Source organism: Squalius cephalus (genome assembly GCF_949319135.1).
Source record: "Squalius cephalus genome assembly, chromosome: 16".
NCBI classification, from domain to species: Eukaryota; Metazoa; Chordata; class Actinopteri; order Cypriniformes; family Leuciscidae; genus Squalius; species Squalius cephalus.
Window position 1 is genome coordinate 22,905,974 of NC_137137.1, and position 19,079 is coordinate 22,925,052.

The 19,079-nt window shown below is 36.3% G+C and overlaps 1 long non-coding RNA gene across 1 annotated transcript; it reads left to right on the forward strand.

Annotated features, from left to right (window-relative positions):
* Positions 1-588: 588 nt before the first annotated feature.
* LOC307173598 lies at positions 589-3,652 on the forward strand. The gene is made up of 4 exons (XR_013823884.1): positions 589-665; positions 815-978; positions 2,544-2,657; positions 3,477-3,652. It is a non-coding gene; the product is annotated as an uncharacterized lncRNA (long non-coding RNA).
* The last annotated feature ends 15,427 nt before the right edge of the window (positions 3,653-19,079 follow it).

Below are 19,079 nucleotides of genomic sequence, written 5' to 3' on the forward strand. Positions count from 1 at the left end.
GGCCTTAGTCTGAAATCACTAGCATTACGCCTGTTTTACGGATAGCAATTGTTTATTCGTGATAGCAAATGTCTTAAAGGGACTTTAAGCTGTCACAGCTGAAGCAGTGCTCCAGACTGGTAACGTACTTTTTTTGTACAGGTGCGACTACAATTGTCACTAAATGCGGAACGAAAGAGCTCTACTCATATGAACCGTAGTGCACGGACCATTTATCAGCTCGGCCCAGCGGCGCGAGCTCAGACATCGGTCACACGACACCACAACAGCGTTGTGAGGTGCAGTGAGAAGCGTTTGAATTCGCTGAAATCTCCCGAGATGAAAGAAAGATGAAAAAGTGCAGATATTCCCAACAACATTGAAATGGGAAACATTGTGCAACAAATAAACGATTAGTTCATGATTAGTTAAAGAAAGTTGATGTTCTCCAATACACAGATTACCTTGATTTACTGTAGTAACAAGTTTTTAAGGACTAAGTTAGTTTACTTTTCTGAAAATATTAATTTTTTTCTGCTTCATTCCAACACAGAAAGGAGTAAATGAAAGTATTATGCTGCTGGATGACAATGGTTCTCAACTTTGGTCCTGGACAGTGTACAGTACACATTTTGGATGTCTTCCTTATCTGGCACCGGTCTTGGAGTCCCTCTACTAACAAGTTGGTAAGTTGAATAATGATTAGAGATACGAAATGTGCAGTGCTGGGGCTACTACAGATCCAGGTACAGATAATTACTTATGTTTTATTTTATTTTATTTTTTTTAGCTGTCTTCCGTAATTTCAATACAGTATTTTTTTATTTCAATATAGTCTGAGCTGTTTGATGACTGACAATGATTGAGTGGCAAAAGAAAGCAAGAAGTCCTCACAGCCAAGTCGAGGAGTTCGTGAGACACACACCACCTCAACAAACTGCAAGAACTGCTGAAGAAATCATTAGAGAATATCCCAGACTTCACAGTTTTCTTGGAATGGTGAGTTTAATATGTATGCACGTGACGTAGTAGTGGGAAGTTCGGATCATTTTACTAACTTGGATCTTTGCATCTCATTCATAAAAATTAATAAATATTTTTTCAAGTCATTTCGTTAATTTCAGCAGAATGTATTTAAATGTTACATGTCAATAGCCAAATTCCCCAAACACATCAAATGTTGATCACATTTAGAATAAGAAAAAAAATGCAATGCAAGGAAGAGGCCAAATTATGAGAAACAGAAACGATTAATTTATTTATCTGGGTCTTCAGGCTATGCAGTCTGTTAGTTTACCCAATCTAAGCCGTTCGTTCATCCCGTGACATCCTCATAAACTGAGCTTTGCAGTCTGTAATACCGGATAGAGAATTGATTAGTTCACGTTTCGAGTCTATCGACTTCGGGTTCGAGTCATTTCTTTCAACACGTGACTACATAAGCTGAGCTATGCAATCGGTACCGGATACAGAATTGATTAGTTTATCTCTCGGGTTCGAGTCGTTTAGTTTTATGTCACGGAACTGTTGTTATTAGACTATATATATATATATATATAATATATATCTTTATCAAAGTGGTTTGCACCATCATAGATAAAGTTTAAAGCATTACCAACTCTTTAGTACCTCATCCATATGGAAAAGATCCATCATAACAGAAATTCTTAAATTATAAATTTAAAGAAATTAAAAAGCTATAATTTGAGACCAAAAATGTAGCATGTTACTGTTAAAAAATTAGTAACTCATTTATGTGTCCAGCGCTGTCATGTGACAAAAGAATGAAAGACTCAGAGAGAAGAATCAGACCCGAAGACTCGAGAGATGAACTAATCATTTCTCTTTCCGGTACTGACAGCATAGCCTCTATGGGACTGACAGGAAGAACAAAAGACTCGGACTCGAACCCGAAGACTCAAGAGATGAACTAATAATTTCTGTTTCCAGTACAGACTCAGTAGTCCCGAGTCATATTAAAGATTCGTTCAAAATAAACGAATCATTCATGACCGACCCATCACTACAGTACAGAGAAGCAAATGGAGCGCATAATTGGATGTTTTTAAATAAACATTGACAAAAAACTATAAAAGTTTTAGGGCTGGACGATATAATATATATAACATTGATAGAAGTGATCACCCGGACTTATATTGTCGGTATATAAAGCGTTCACAGGCAAATTTTTTTTTTTTTTTTTTTTTTTTTTTTTGGTGTCTAAATCAGGCTCATATAAATATCAGGAAACAGGATTCCTGGCTGCATGTCAATATCCACAGATCACTGGATCTTTGTTAAGTTGTAAGGAACACTATATCGAGTCCAACCTTTAGTTTAAACTGATAATCGTTTGTTTTACTCACGTTTTCGCAGTTTCCCCTATTAAATCCAGTCACGCAACAGCTCTTCGGTGGGAAAGTGACGTCAGTGCATACCCTCTACTGTATATGGAAGGGGTGTCTTATTTTGGAAAATTGTTTTGGCTGTGTCTAAGTGCATATGAAATTAGGTTCACACACGTGTGGTATAGTTGAAAACTGTTTTTTTCTTGTCTTTCAAAGATGATCCTGGAGAAATGGCCTGACATCCTTCCATCATCGCCATACCTCACAAATGGAAAAATGGTGTGTCCAACATATGCTGAAATGAAGCGCAGCTTAAATGACATTTGGCCTGTAAGTAAAAGCAACACTATCAAGTCAATTTTGATAAATTACACTGCTCTTCAGCTCATGTTCATCCAAAAAAGAAAATTCTGTCATGATTAACTCACCCTCATGTCGTTCCAAACCTGTAAGACTTTCGCTCATCTTCAGAACACAAAAGAAGATCTTTTAGATGAAATCTGAGAGATTTCTGTCCCTCCATTGACAGTATACACAACTACCACTTTCAAGCCCCAGAAAGGTAGTAAAGACTTCATTAAAGTCATCCATGTGACTCCAGTGGTTTAACCTCAATTTTATGAACCGACGCGAGTGCTTTGTGCAAAAATACATAATTGTTGCGTTCACGCTCTTGTCGTCTGCTCTCGCATTAACACAACATGTTAATGTCGAGGTGCTCTCGTGAACATGCGTTTGAGTTTAATATGTTGTAAATAAAGTGATAAATTATGGTTAAGGGATAGAATATACTCATGTCACTTCATAAAATTGAGGTTGAACCACTGGAGTAACATGTATTACCTTTATGATGTGTTTGCTACCTTTCTGGGGATTAAAAGTGATAGTTGTGTAGCTGTCAATGGAGGGACAGAAATCTGTAAGACTCATCAAAAAGATCTTTATTTGTGTTCCGAAGATGAACGAAAGTCTTACAGGTTTGGAAAGACATGAGGGCGAGTAATTATTGACCGATTTTACATTTTTGGGTGAACTAACCATTTAACAGCAGGTGTAATGACTAATTAGAGTGACCATAATTTAATTCAATACAGCTCTGCTTTGATATAACTTTTTCATGCCCAACTGAACATTATTTATTCTTTTAAGGTTGGAGACAAGTGAGAAACAGTGAGACAAGCCCGGATCCACATGACTTGATGTGTTTCAAAAATGTTTTACATCTATGACATAAACTATTTCAAGACCTCTGCACCCATTTTGGGAGTTTTTGTAGCATGCAAATTTTAATATATCTGGAGGAGGTCCTGCCTCATTAAGAACTTTGATCATCATCATCATTAGGTCCAGTAGTCAACATATATTTGTAGTTTTATTACTCAAGGTATGTTTACACTAACACATCAATGCATTCAGTGTACAGTGAAGACCTTTTAATAAAGTTGTGATTAGGATTTATTGTTATTAATTTGTGTATTCTGTCCATATTTGTATAGGTGATTGAATTAAATGTATAGGTTATTAATGTGTAGTTCTAAATTTAGTGTTCATTTAGAATTTTTGTGTGCTGTATGCTGTACAATTGTATGTATGCTATGTGCATTTTTGTGTAGGTTTTGAATGTGTACTGTTTGTACATATTTGCATAGGTTTTGAATTTATTATGTGTGTTGTATACACTTGTGCATTTTGAATTTATGTACACAATTATGTATATTTACATTAAATGCTAGACTCCCCAATATATAGTTTGTAATTGAAAAATATATTTGTTGAAACATATGTATTGTTTATACAAATAAACAATCTGTATTTGAAAACAATTTGTATTTTATTTATTAAAATAAGGTCATAAATAAAAATAAATATTTAACTCAACTGTTGGGTTATTTTAACCCAACTGGAGTTTAACCCAATGCATTGGGTTAAAATAACCCACAGTTGGGAAGGTGCTATACCAATCCACAGTTGGGTTATTCGTTGGGTTATTTTTAACCCAACATTTTTAAGTGAGTATGACTATAAATAACAGAGTATTAAGTTAACATAGTATCAGTTCTGGCGTTGCTTCATATCGCAGACTGCTCATTATCAAAATAAAACACAGTCAACCAAACATATAAAAAGTTATTCTGCCTAATTTAATTGGTCTGTTGTACAATATAAAGAGCAAGCTGAGTAGTATTAACATATACCATGTGTCACTTTTGATTGATTTATGACCCTCTTGTCACTCATGATTGACAGGTAATCCATGTGTCAAGAAAACAGTGTCTCTGATTTACAGTGCCAAACTGACTGGTCATTTGTTGAATCCTGGGTATCTGGCTCCTTCCAGTCTGTTGGGGGTAAACTGTTGCTGATTGTATTTTCCTTTTACATGGTGAATTTCTACACACGTCATTTTTTTATTTTATCTGCGGGGTTTGCCAGCCTCAATCTTAAATGAATGTGCAGCTCTCAGTGCAATAGTCAGATGTGATTCAGTTGTAACAGATTAAGTGTAAAACAGCATAACTTACTTTTTATGTTGATGCTTTGTGTAATCCGAAATCATAGATAGCTGTAAAGTTGCACTAAAAGAAATATCAATTTAGTCAAACACTCTCAAGCAGAAAGACTTTCACTTAAATTCTTAAAGGGACACTGTGGAGAAATTGTGTTTTTGTCAAACAGCGACTCTTGCACTGTCGTAAATACCCCTCCACCCCCGAAAGCTAGCTAGACATATGTGGAAATTATTGGACTGGTCTAATTATCAGCAATGGATGAATGAACAGCATGTAAAAAAATGACATACTACAAGCAAGCGCAACAACATACAACATAGAATGCAAACAAGTTTACAAATAAGAGATTTATTTACTGGCCACTTAGTGCGTTTTCTCAGATCAGATAGCTATCAGATTTATCAAAACGATTCTATTTACACCTGGTCACATAAATGTGTTTTTGCGAAACGGATTTAAATCCGATCTTCAATTCTCGCGCTATATGCAGATTTAATGGAGTGCACGTCACCGAAAGCAACAGATATGAGCTGCATTTTATTGATCATCAGCTAAAATTTCAAAATCAAAGACCGCAATAAGAGAGAGCAGCAGCAACAGCCCTGGTAAGATCATTTAGTTTCTTTACTTTTAATGATGATGATGATTGTGTGTTAAGCATCTGCGACTTACTTTCACTTTGATTTGCTATAGTTTGCACGTTGGCTTGATGAATAGATGCTCAGCTTCTCATCTGCGGTGATGCGTGTTCCAGCGCGTCGTCATATCTGGCAATAACATATAGTATGGCAAGCCGTTTTAGCTTAAATTGTACCCAGCGTTACTCGTCGTAATTGCATTTTTACTAGTAAGAATTCAATTAGAGAGCTCTACAAATCAATTCTTACTAGTAGCAATTACAATTAGAGAGCTCTCTAATCCAATTATTACTAGTAAAAATTACAATTAGAGCACTCTCTAATTCAATTATTACTAGTAAGAATTACAATTACAAAGCTCTCTAATTCCATTCTTACTGGTAACAATTCCAATTAGAGAGCTCTACAAATTAATTTTTACTAGTCATATGTCTCCATTGACTTCCATTCATTTTTAATTACGGAGCTCTACAATTGAATTGTTACTAGTAAGAATTACAATTAGAGAGCTCTCTATTTCAATTGTTACTAGTAAGAATACAATTGCAGAGCTCTTTAATTAAATTCGCTCCGTGCACAAAATGGCGACCGTTGACGTTTCGAACTTGAGTGTGTGGGCCAGGAAAACCGGAAAACTTCCGGTGATCTGACAGCGAGAGCGGGAGACAACAGCGACCGAGTTCCATTACCACAGCGATATTTTTCACATTGAGTGTTTTTAGGATTCAAGGAGGTGACTTGCCTTTCAGAGGGTGACAGCCTCAGCACTTCATTGTTGTGTGCCGTTATGTACAGTTTCGTCACGTTATAACAGAGAAGTCAGTTTTCATGCATTCCCCGTTGACGCTGCGGTACGGGCTGAGTGGATACAGAAGATCCGGAGGGAGGACTTCAACCCGACCAAATTTTTAAATGCATATCATTTTCAGTGTATTTCACCTGTGCGTTTCTATGCTTTCTATTACTGCATTTATTTTGTGCAAGTGAGATGAGTAAAGAAGACCATCTGTTTAATAAATAATTATCTGTCTGGTGTTTATATGCAGCACATACAGTATTGTACTACGTGTAAAATATACACAAACTTACCCATATTAAATTGTTTGTGGTACCTACAGTTAAAAATGTAAAATATGTGATAATAATATATTGATCGAGCAATTGATGTAAGTAAGTAAAAATATATGCGCAGAATTGAGAAAATAGTATTTATGGAGATAAATTGTAGGCAGCCTATCACAGGCAGTGACGTGCGGTCTGGGTAGGCAAACTAGGCACTGCCTACCCTGACAAAATTCAAAAATAAAATTGTTTATTAAATAATAAACTTGTATTTGTATTTTTACTGTTTATTCTTGTGATTTATATATGTGTTATTCCAATTATTTAGACGTTATGATGACAAATGTAGCAGTTACGCAAAATCAAATAAAAAACAATCGTAGAATAAGCAGTGCTTTTACTGTCCATTCATTGCAGACGGCAAGCGAAAAACCCATGTTGCGCATGCGCACTTCGATCTGTATTCTTTAACATGTACGTCAAAAAGCACAACTCTGCTGTGCCTTTGGACGTAAATATGGTATGCCCGTAACATCTCCGTAACATATTAGACATGGACCAATTAAAATCGAGATATCACTGGACATTTGCGCAGCTAACGTCATTAACGTTACACCACAGCTAGCCGACATGCCTAATCCCCGCGCCAAATTCAAAGCCAAAATGACAGCACCAGAGTTAAAAAGGCCGTCATCACAGAGTTAAATGTTTTAAATTGAGAGCCAGAAACTTTGCAATTGCAAACTGAAGGCCCGTAAAGACGAGTTTTACAAAGATGTGATCGACGTCTTCACGAGGAAAGGGCGGCGGATGAATTTTAGGCTACAAATAATCTACCGATTGGTGAGTCAAAAACTATTTTGGGCTTAAATATTTAATTGATAAATATGGTTGAATTAATGCAGGCCATTTGCCTTAATATTTAATTGAGCAGTGTGTGATTTTTACTTTTACTTTTGGCCGCTGTGCAACAATAAGGATTAAGAATGGTTGCATTCTAAATAATGCTGGAGTGGACATTAACTATAACTAACATTACTACCGTTGGTGTGTGCCTGTGCCGCGCTTGTGTGTGTGCGACGTGCGTGCGTGTATGTGTGTGTGTGTGAGAGAGAGAGAGAGAGAGAGAGAGAGAGAGAGAGAGAGAGAGAGAGAAAGAGAGAGAGAGAGAGAATACACGCGATACATCCTGATTTGTACATTTCTTGATATGCCGCGCTTGTGCGTAATGTTTAGGCCTACTGTTATTATGTATTATTAGCCTAAACAATAAATCAGGTAATCTGGCTTTCATAACTCAGTGCCTAGCCTCTCTAAGACATCACCGCACGTCACTGATCACAGGGCAAACATGTGAATGTTCACGGTGCATTTTATGCAAACAACTCTAATCGTAGTTATAACTCTATATTTGGGTCATTGACGAATAAGGTTTTTAAAAGTAAAAAAATAGAATGGAGATATAACTATATTTGAAACCATTTTTTAGTTTACTTAGTTTTTTTTAGTTTAAGATTTTGTGGTTTGTACAATCAATTAACAAAGTTTTTTGTCATTTTTTACAAGATGGAAAAAATGTCACCAAAAAAGTCGTTCGGTTTAACCACTGATTTGAAAGTTAAAAACTGATTTGACATTGATGTTGAGATAGTATATAGTGTGTACCACAGAAGAAATATTAAAACAAAATATCACTGATCTCATAAATGTAATCATTTATTGGACTACTCTAAACACTGCAACATATAGGAGAGGGGAAGGAGAAAGGGGGAAATGTAAAAAAAAGCCTTATCTGCTTAATATTTGTATTATTGTAGTTCCTTTAGTTATTAAAAGCAATATTATTCCATTTAAATATTTAATATATCGGTTTTACCGAATGACTTTTTGACACTTCAAAATCTTTAAAATACCTTTATATGTAGTTTAATATAATTAAAACCTTTTTGATTCAGTAAAAGAGATCAAGTTGTACTACCTTACATACTTTGGATGTTATATATTTGTTTTTTTTTTATTATTATTAAGGCCTTTGGACAAAAAAAATGACCCGTCACGTCATTGACCCATTTACAGTAGGCATAATTGTTATTGCGTATGCAGCATGAGTCAAATACAATCTTCTGTTCGTGAACAGTTGTATTTCGTTCATTAATCTGACTACTGTTTTTACTTACATCAATTGCTCGATCAATATATTATTATCACATATTTTACATTTTTAACTGTAGGTACCACAAACAATTTAATATGGGTAAGTTTGTGTATATTTTACACGTAGTACAATACTGTATGTGCTGCATATAAACACCAGACAGATAATTATTTATTAAACAGATGGTCTTCTTTACTCATCTCACTTGCACAAAATAAATGCAGTAATAGAAAGCATAGAAACGCACAGGTGAAATACACTGAAAATGATATGCATTTAAAAATTTGGTCGGGTTGAAGTCCTCCCTCCGGATCTTCTGTATCCACTCAGCCCGTACCGCAGCGTCAACGGGGAATGCATGAAAACTGACTTCTCTGTTATAACGTGACGAAACTGTACATAACGGCACACAACAATGAAGTGCTGAGGCTGTCACCCTCTGAAAGGCAAGTCACCTCTCTTGAATCCTAAAAACACTCAATGTGAAAAATATCGCTGTGGTAATGGAACTCGGTCGCTGTTGTCTCCCGCTCTCGCTGTCAGATCACCGGAAGTTTTCACCGGAAGTACTGGCCCACACACTCAAGTTCGAAACGTCAACGGTCGCCATTTTGTGCACGGAGCGAATTCTTACTAGTAACAGGGTTTCTGCAGGGTTTGGTCAGTCAAATTTAAGACTTTTTAAGACCTTTTTATGATCATTATGATTTAAATTTATGACCTACACGAATTATGAAAAATTCATTAAAATTCCTTTAAAACATTTTTTTTCTGCTTTCATTGAAAGTAACAAGATGTATTATTTAAATGCCTAAAGACAGTTCCAACGCCTTCTTACCCAGTATGCAATATGCTTGATACTGATTATTTGCAATGGGCCTGAGCCAACTACTAAACACACCATCTTTGAGCCATGGCTCGTTAAATGTAGGCCTACACTTTCCCATTGTGATAGACCGGGAGATTTCAGTTAGGGCTGGGCAATATGGCCAAAAACAATTATCATGATAATTGTTTTATATTAGTCAATATCGATAATTATCACGATAAATGTCAAATCTTTATTTCTTTCAAGTTTAAAGGCAGACTGTTGCTTCTAAGTGAAAGTTGTAGAAACCAGAGCGTTAATTGTGGTTTTAAACTAACTTTACTCTTTATTGTCAGAAAATATAATGACAAACACTTGCTAAAACAGGTGAACATTTCACAAATCTGAGGTCTAGGACATTCAAACATTTGTCGTTTGTCCTTAACAAAATAAATATCTTTATTGGGAAAATAATTACTTAGTTTCTGCATGTGCTAATAGGGGTCAAGTCTTGAAACAGGTTTGTGTTGCCTAACTTTGATGGCACGTATCTTCAGGAAATGTATGAAAAACAGTACGTTAGCCTAAATACATTAGGGGAGACCGGGGACGGTTGTAACACGGGGTTAGTTGTAACACTACCAATTCCACCAATCAGGGATAAGATAGGAGTTATGTGGCAGTTTCAGTTTCCTCAGGCTTCCTTTACGATCGCACACGGAGGTTTTCAAGTCTGTGTTGCAATCTCTCCTGAAGCTACAGCAGAAAATCACATTTTTAGGTAAAAAATTAAAAAAAAATTAAAAAACATAACAAAATAATATTTTGTTTAGTACTTCTACCATTGTAGATAATGTTGTATGAGTTATATCAGGTCAAATTGTAGTTTCTATAGTAAAGAATGGTGTATCAACCTGGTCTATCAACATGGTGTAGCACCATGCTAATACAGTTAAACAATAGTGACAGTGGCGGGGTAGGTTGTAACACGTGTTTTGAAAGTGACCTTAATTTTTATTGGACCTTTTATGCAAACTCAATTTAATTTGTAAATGATAAATAACATATTTAAAATCAGGTCAAAGTTAAATAAATACCAACACATACACTGCAAAAAAAAAATTTCTTACTTAGTATTTTTGTCTTGTTTCCAGTCCAAATATAAAAAAAATCTTAAATCAAGATGCAGTTTGCCTATCAACTTGCGGTGGAATTCAACATACAGCATCCAAAAACCTGGGATGAGAAGAACACACAAAATATGCACATACATTCCCCATATTCACACATATTTTATTGATTTAAAATAAAAATGTTGTTAATAAAAACCATTAGTTTTTGTGCATTTTGTCTGTTACAACTTACCCCAGTATGTGTAACAACCTACCCCAGTAGTGGGGTAGGTTGTAACAAAGGACCACCTTGTATTCATGATCATCTCACAAAGTCTGTGATATATTTGAAGAAATGTAAATTGTTGCCATTTGTAGTAGACAAATATGGGTACTTTGCCTAAAAGTTTCAGACGTGTAGCTAAAAAAAAAGGTCGTTTTAGGTGCTGAAGAAAAAAGTGTTACAACCGTCCCCGGTCTCCCCTATTAAATACTGTAAATATTCCATTAGTCCTTTAATACATTATCAGCACTAATAATATAATAAAATTCAATATGTATATCCCACATGGTGCAGTTAATATTACTAGGCTAACGTTACAGTAATCCATGATAAATGATGGGAGATTGTACACGGAAAAGCCTTCTGACTGTATCGTTCTGCAGAGTTTCTCCTGTTGGTCAGCGCGGTTTCATCTGCCTTTAAACTGGTTTAAATCACTGAGACAGTGTGTTCTTCGCTGAATTCAAGCACTTCTCACTGGATCTTGTGACCGAGACCGATCAAAGTAAACGCATCAGTTCTATTGAGCTCGCGCTGCGCTGCCGTTTGGACTTGGAGCCGAGCGGGTAAATGCCCAGCAAACACAAAAACGTTGCAAAAACGTTTTTTTCACGTCGTGAAAAAGTTGTCACAACGTTTTTATCCTACGTATTTAATACGACAGATGTCGGGTTTTTTAAACGTTATAAACACGTATTTTCACAACGTGGCTGAAACATTTTTTAAACGTTATAAACACGTATTTTCACAACGTGGCTGAAACTTTTTTTAACGTTATAAATACGTATTTTCACACCATTGATGAAATATTTTGTAAAAAAACGTTTTTTTTTAACGTTGCTTCGACGATATGCGTCATGTTCAACATTTTCAAAATGTCAAATATCACGTCTCATGTGGTACTTTTTTTCCTATTGGTTTTTACCACGTTCACCCGAAAAATTCACTGAAAGAACGTGTTAATCACTAAAACCTGTGATGTTTCCATCCTTGGATGTATAGCCTGTAAGTGTTTGCAACTGCTGCCACGTCCGTCTTCAAAGAATCCAGTGTGAAGAGTAATCGATCCAGTGGGCTATAAACACAATTCTTTCTGGGACCCGTTAAAAACATTGAAAAATCACTGGACACAAAACATAAAAGTTAATCAAATTCTTTAGAATTTATTGATTAATAACACAATATGATTGATATATGATTAATTTTAATTAATGAGTGCATTTCTGTAATGTATTACTAATTCTAGAATAAATAATGATACAATCTATTATATATATATATATATATATATATATATAACATTTATGATTATTATCAGTTGTACGGCTTCATATTTTTGTGGAAACTATGATACAGTTTTCAGTAAGAGCAACATTTATTTTAAACATAATTTTTTAAAAACAATTTAAAAGTTTTTACTGCAACTTTTGATCAAATTAATCTATCTTTTCTGTATAAACATTTTTTTTCAAAACAATAAATCTTTAAAATATTGAAAATGTTTATAAAACAGAACAATGGCCAATTATAACCACATTAGAAAACAGTAAAGGGATAGTTCACACAAAAATTTAAATTCTGTCATTAATTACCTACCCTCATGTCGCTCCAAACCCATAAGACTTTTGTGGAGAACACAAATGAAGATATTTTTAACAGATACCTTATGTGCGCATACAATTACATCTTTATTCACAAATTATGTATCTCCAACGCATGTTGCGCCATGAGATCGCTGGCTCTCTCGCCAACACAACACTGATGAATCGTGGTGCTCCGTGAACACGTGTCAGAGACGTATATTTTGTGAATAAAGATGCAATGGGTTTTTTTGCACACACACAGCATTTACTTCACTTCATAAAGTTGAGGTTAAACCACTGGAGTCATATTGATTATTGTTATAATGTCTTTACTACCTTTCTGAAGCTTGAAAGTTGTAGTTGCATAAACTGTGAAATGGAGGGCCAGAAAGCTCTGATTTCATTAAAAAGATCTACATTTGTGTTTCAAAGATGAACGAAAGTCTTACAGGTTTGCAACGACATGAAGGTGAGTGATGAAAATGTTTGGTTAAATTTGACGCATTAGGTGAATCAGTTCCTCAGGGGCACGAGTATCTCTTCCTGATCTCTGATCTGCTCCTTCCTTCCACCATCCCAATCCTGGATTATTGAGCCACAACAGAAGTTTCCACTTGGAATGCTTTAGCCTGGCTGTTTTTTCTCCAGCATCTAAAGTGAGAAAGAAAACAATAACCAAAATGTAAATGTAAAAAAACAATGGTTGTCCAAAATGTGAAGTATACACTTGAGTTTTCCCTCTACATACTTGTGGAAGATTTCAGTCATAAATAAATTGTAAATGTTTGCTTGATTAGACATTACCTGTCTAGAGATGTTATGTTTATGCTGAAATATAATATTGGTTTGTGTTTTAAAATCACCTATCACATGTCATTTTGTAGCGAACTGTCTCATGTGATAAAGTTTTGTGCTTCAGAATTTCCGATAACATAGTGAGTTTTTAGGGAGCGAATGTTTCAGTGCACTGTAAGGATTTTGTGATAAAGACGGCCACTGACTACTGAGATAGAGACCTGAGTGATATGCACCCAGAGTTATGCACCTTGATTAGCTTGTTCAGGTGTGCTGGACTAGGTTGGAGTAAAGCTCTGCATGTAAGTGGACCTTGAGAGACAATGTTGAGATCTCCTGCAATATGTTCTGAACTTACAACACTGGGACACCTGAACACTGGAACACTGAGACCAAAGTCCTGCAGAGTTTCTGGTGATCCTGGATCAGCTGCTCAGGTCTGCTTAATTGGGTTTGGAGAAAAACTCTGTGATCAGAACTAGATGGCAAACAATACTGTAAAGGGGAGAAGACAAACAATATTATTTTTGTTGTAAATAATTTGTTCTCTGTTCATCTGCTTACCTGTACAAAGTATGCATCATGAATAAGCGGTAGGCTACGTTAGCCTCATAGCACAATTGCCTAAGTCATTTTTTGTTTCTTCTGGTTTTCCAAAGACATTGAAATATGACTTAGGCAATTATGCTATGAGGCTAACGATATTTAATTTGATATTTTAATAACACTGTTTTACTACATTAATACTAACTACAAACCTGATAAAAATGACTGGGCAGTGGAGGAAAGCCTTAGTTTGCCCTCCAGGTGGGCGTAATGGTGCGACGTGACGTCACATGATAACTATGAATTAACCATACAGTGCATACTTTTATATAAATAAATTAGCTTATTCCCATTCATCCATTGACCAATTGTCAGCAAAACCTTTACAAAAATATCTCATCTACACATAAGTGATTAAAAGCCCAAACTTACAGCTCAAGTCTAGTCAACCTAACGTTACCTCTAACGTTAGCTAGCTAAAGTTAGTTAGATGCTAACGGACTTTTTCGAAGACACTAAACCATTTCTATTAAGTAAATATTCAACGAAAGCGAGTGATTTACATGAAAGAAAGTCTCAGAAACATTTGTATGTACTATTTGTGTAATTTTATGTACTAAACTTACCTTAAAGTTGTTAAAACAACAGTGATAGACGGAGTTTCGCTGATTGTCGGTTGAGCTGCTGCCTCGTTTCCATGGTAACGCCCTCCGCTCCAGTTCAAATGCGGCTTGAATGTTCAGCGCGCGCACCCATTAAAATACGTAAAAGTCACGCAGCATTTACGTTTAGATTGATGGAATGAATTATTTGATAATCAGCTAAAATATCATGAAACCTGATATATTATTAAGTGGATAGTAGGCCTGTGGCCATCGCAAACTGTAAATTGAATGAAAATATCCCATACACAAAATAAATATATTTTCAGTATTTTGGAATATATGCAAATATTTGAAATTGGCCCAATAAATATATTTCACACTTAACATCATATATTTTTGTTATATTTCAGAATATATTTCAATGTATTTTTTTCTGTATGGGTCCCCAAAAGTGTCAAAATATATGTGGCATATATTCCAAATACATTGAAATATATTCTGAAATATAACAAAAATATATGATGTTAAGTGTGAAATATATTTATTGGGCCAATTTCAAATATTTGCATATATTCCAAAATATATACTGAAAATATATTTCAAATATATTTCTTTTGTGTATGGGATGAAAGCATTAAAAATGTAAAACAATGTTTCAAATCATATATAATAGGCTACATTATAACATAATATATGTCTACCTTTAGAAATGGTAAACGAGGTAAACGAAAATAGCAAAAACTACATGATATAATTATGAACATATTTTCATAAAGTATGTCAATCATCATTAGAGCGTCACCCGCAGGCTGCATGAATGCAAGGACATTAACATTTTTCCAAAAGTTTATAGGCTATTAAATGAGAAGAGACGACTGAGAGTAAGCATTCACATCAGTAGCGTAGCCAGAAAAGAGACTCTGGGTGTGCATCTGAAAATCTGGGTGTGCCACATTTATTGTCAGATTCTGTGCAAAATGATTAACCATAACCATATAACCATGCATAAAATATAACTATATTACATGGCTTGGTTGAATTCTAATGTAGAATGTGGTGTGTTATTTCTTGATAACCCTGCTAAGTATAACACACCGTTGCCATGAAAAACAGAGCGTTGCTATGGACGCAGGATTCTAACCGTAGAGACGGAACGGACTATTTTCTTTAGCGGAAGCAATACAATCATTTTTAAGTCAATAAACTCCTTTTTAAATCAATATTTTGTGTCAAATTATTGATTTATTTGGTGGGAAGCCATGTAATAAGCGGGATAATGTAGAGCGAGGCGGTTTTTATAGCGAACACAACCCCTTCAGGCTGATTCAAGACCCCTCCGCTTCGCCTGTCGGGGTTGTATTCGCTATAACAACCGCCTCGCTCTACATTATCCTTAATACACATTACACTCAGGATCGCCAATAACATAGTCATAACATAGTGCCTGTTAGTTGCTTAAAGGGCGAGATGGCGTGGCCTGGCCTTGAAAGCCTCAAATATCATCCAGGTCCAGTGTCTCTTAGCCTGGTTAAAACCAGACCATTCTCAGTAGTAACTGAGTTATGGTCTGGCAAAGCTCCTTTAATAACTCATTTCCAAAGGGGCGTCACCAACGCTCAAATGCCTCTGGGCGCAATTGGATAGACCTAAAACTCCTCAAACCAATCAGAGCGATCGGCATCGTGTAAAGCCATATGCTGCGTCCCAATTCGCCTAAGTTACACTACGCCATAAAAGTATGTACTCTTTTTGTGAAGAAAATGTATTTACTTTTGAATGTGTAGCAAAAAAGTAGGCAAGCTTTGGGACATACTACTTCGTCATCTTTATCGGACGGATCTGTCACGTGCATCCTGTCACCCTGTCAATCACAGTTAAAATCCTCTATTAAATCTCATTTAATTTCCTACTGTTTCGGAGAGAAATGTAGTTAGCACGTTCATCTGCCAGTGGGTCTTTCATGGAGACTGTCCTCATGTTTTTGCAATTTGAATATAATAATGCATTTAAAAGTTGGTGCGCTTCACCAACGGACGTCGCTCAAATGCCTCTGGGCGCAATTGGATAGGCTAGACCTAAAACCAATCAGAGCGATCGTCATCTTGTAAAGCCCGCCTCAACGTTTCTGATTGGTGCCGCGATTTCGAGGCCATGGAAATGGGCTTGAATGAGCTCTTTGCCAGACTACTTGCAGAGCAAATCTAAATTTGCCGGAAGTTGTCTGGGGTTTCCCAGGCTAAGTGTCTCTGCGAGTTCTTGTTCAAATGTCAGCATGCAACGAGAGCTGCTGTCAGCTGCTGTTTGCTGATTGGTTGAGATGGTCCTCACTGCAGAACATGAAATCCACGGGGAGGAGTCGGATCCAGATCCAACTCCTCCCACCTTACATATACCTAAACCTACCCATCTCCACTCCCTGATCCCTAAACCTACCCATCTCCACCCCTTAATCCCTAAACCCACCCCTAAACCTACCAATCTCCACCCCTTATATCTGGATCCAACTCCGCCCCCCGGATCTCGTGTACTGCATTGAGGTGCTACTGGATTGGTTGGCAGTCCGAATGTCGGCAGAATCAGATATTTTTTTAACGAAAATCATTTAAAATGTAAATTACATTACAATTACGTTACGGCACAATATTGGATTCTTATTTCTGTGCCCCTGAGAGTATGATTTAGAATGTTCAGTGATGTTCAGAACTGCCAGATTCAAATTGCTTTCGCGCGCTGGCTGGCGCTGAGCCAGAGACGGCCGCGCTCATCATGTATCACAACTAATATGCAGTGTTTTCGACCACATAATGTTTATTTTATGTTTCAGACATTTAAATACACATAAGTACTAGTAAAACAATACATTTGTAGTTTGTAAAATACACACTGATGTCTATGGAAGCAGCAAAAACAATCTATTCAAAATGTAATTTGCCGACGTGTTTTATTCATATATCAGACACACATAGCGGAACTATAAAGTTTACTCTATTCTTCTCTCCCAGTTCAACAGCCACTTACTTTCATGTATTTCGGGAGAAAATGGGGAATTCAGGTGCTGTAAATCCGGCTGACAGGACTGAACTGCAGCGCTCATCTCGTTAAAGAATCAAGATAATTTATAAAGGTTTTTAAACAAAGAATCGGAATATCAGATAGTTAACATGGTAAGCAAGTTTGTGAATATTTTTAATAAAAAAGGAAAAACGAAATAAAACGAATAGCGATACATCTGTTAGTTATTGTGGCTGCGGTGTGTCACGTGACAATCATGACGCGTCGCCATGGAAACAAGGGGTCAGCTAAAATATTTTTAACTTTCGCGTGAAAGGGTTGATTTAAAAAAAATTATATATTCTACGTAAACAACAATAGCCCAAGTTTAGTAAAACATTTTTTATTGAGACTATAAAAAATACTTCTGCATCCATTTTTAGGTGTGCCAGCCATAGACATCATATAGGTAGACGCCCTATCGACCGCTACTGCCTATTGGCACGGACGAGCCGTGGGGCCGCCATCTTAAACCGGTCAACCGCTCCGCTCAGTGTAATCTGTTTGGCAGGTGTCAGCACATTTAATTAATCATATCTCACTGAATACCGAACCGATTTTCACGCGGGTTTTTTTGCTGCAAAGGTCATACATGTAGCTATGATACAGGACACATTGCATATTTTATTCACAAAATACAACCAATAGTACGGTAATGTTAAATGTTAAATCTAACTTGTGAAAAGTAATCCCCGAGCGATGTTCCGCCGATTTGAGCAGGAATATGCTGCACAGTGCTCTGGCGTCTACTGCTGCTATGCAACGCAAATAGGAGTATGACCGGTTTAAGATGGCGGCCGCATTTCTTGCGCCCAGCGGCCAATAGGGCGTCTAGCTATATATGATGTCTATGGTGCCAGCTGCCACTGTGGGTGGCACCGGCACACCCTGGCACACCCGTGGCTACGCCCCTGATTCACATATCACCTCTAAGTCCTTTTGATACTTGATATTCAGGCTGCCTACAGCGGTCTCGTCTGTTAGGCTACTCGATCAATGAAGAATCGCTTTAATGTTAAAATGTATTTTATACACAAACAGAACGTAGCCTACCATTGGAGATTTGGCATGGTTGTATTAATACTGTCGTGACGTTTCTTTTAAAACCTATTTCAACGTGCAGACTACGTTTTTTTAACACCTAAATAAAACGTCTCGCCAAAGTTGCATTTTGGTCTGGTTTTGTTTTCGTAGTAGACGAACGTGATATTTACGTTTTTTTGACTACCTAAAGAAAACATACCTGGTTGGTATTTTCACAACGTTTCTAAAACGTTTTATTTTGGTTACATTATTTTTTTTTATTTTAGGTGTGGTTTCTTAAACGTTTTTAAAACTGCAACATTACCTAATTGCAACCAAAAAACAACGTTGTGAAACGGTAAAAACGTTTTGTGTTTGCTGGGAGAACGCACCATTGGAGATTTGGCATGGTTGTATTAATACTGTCGTGGCGTTTCTTTTAAAACCTATTTCAACGTGCAGACTACGTTATTTTAACACCTAAATAAAACGTCTCGCCAAAGTTGCATTTTGGTCTGGTTTTGTTTTCGTAGTAGACAAACGTGATATTTACGTTTTTTTGACTACCTAAAGAAAACATA